At 64.0% G+C, this 591-nt stretch overlaps 1 protein-coding gene across 1 annotated transcript in view; it reads right to left on the bottom strand.

The window, feature by feature from the left end:
* CARS (cysteinyl-tRNA synthetase) overlaps positions 1–591 on the bottom strand; it is a 22,142-nt gene that overhangs the window by 14,201 nt on the left and 7,350 nt on the right. The gene's annotated exons all lie outside the window — the stretch shown is intronic.

Below are 591 nucleotides of genomic sequence, written 5' to 3'. Positions count from 1 at the left end.
GGGCTGGGAAACTCAGCCCCGTCAACCCCTGGCGGTGACGGGCACCCACAGCCGCCTCACCCAGCACACGCCCCCCAGGCCCACGCGGAACAGCCTGCAAGACCAGCCACAAGCTGGGCCGTAACCAACGGCTGAACAAACGTGTAGAACAGAAGTCAGGCCCGGCCGGCGAGGTGGCAGGACTGCGCCCACCCACACGCGTGCGCCCCTGGCCGGGAGGTTCCCTCTCCCGCGGCTGATGCTCCCACGAATGGTGAGAACGCGCAGTGATACAGCTGAGTCGACGCGAAGAGCTCACGGCCTTAACCTGGACGCGCCTCACCCGGCCGGACCCCTCGACCTACGAACCAGGAGGTCACGGTTCGATTCCCGGCCAGGGAGCGTGTGGGTTGCAGACTCGATCCCCGATCACGTGGGAGGCAGCCGATCCATGATTCTGTCATCACTGATGTTCTCTCTCTCTCCCTCTCTCTTCCTCTCTGACATCAACAAAAACAGACTTTTTAAATGGTGTTCGGAAACCAGTGGGAAAACGCCCGGCAGCACTGCTGTGACCGGGAAGCGGGAGGAGGCCGAGGCGCGGGGCCCAGG

The sequence above is a fragment of the Myotis brandtii genome, unplaced genomic scaffold (assembly GCF_000412655.1).
Source record: "Myotis brandtii unplaced genomic scaffold, ASM41265v1 scaffold940, whole genome shotgun sequence".
Classification (NCBI taxonomy): Eukaryota; Metazoa; Chordata; class Mammalia; order Chiroptera; family Vespertilionidae; genus Myotis; species Myotis brandtii.
The sequence above is the reverse complement of the archived record's forward strand: the minus strand, read 5'-3'. Positions and strand labels throughout refer to the sequence as shown.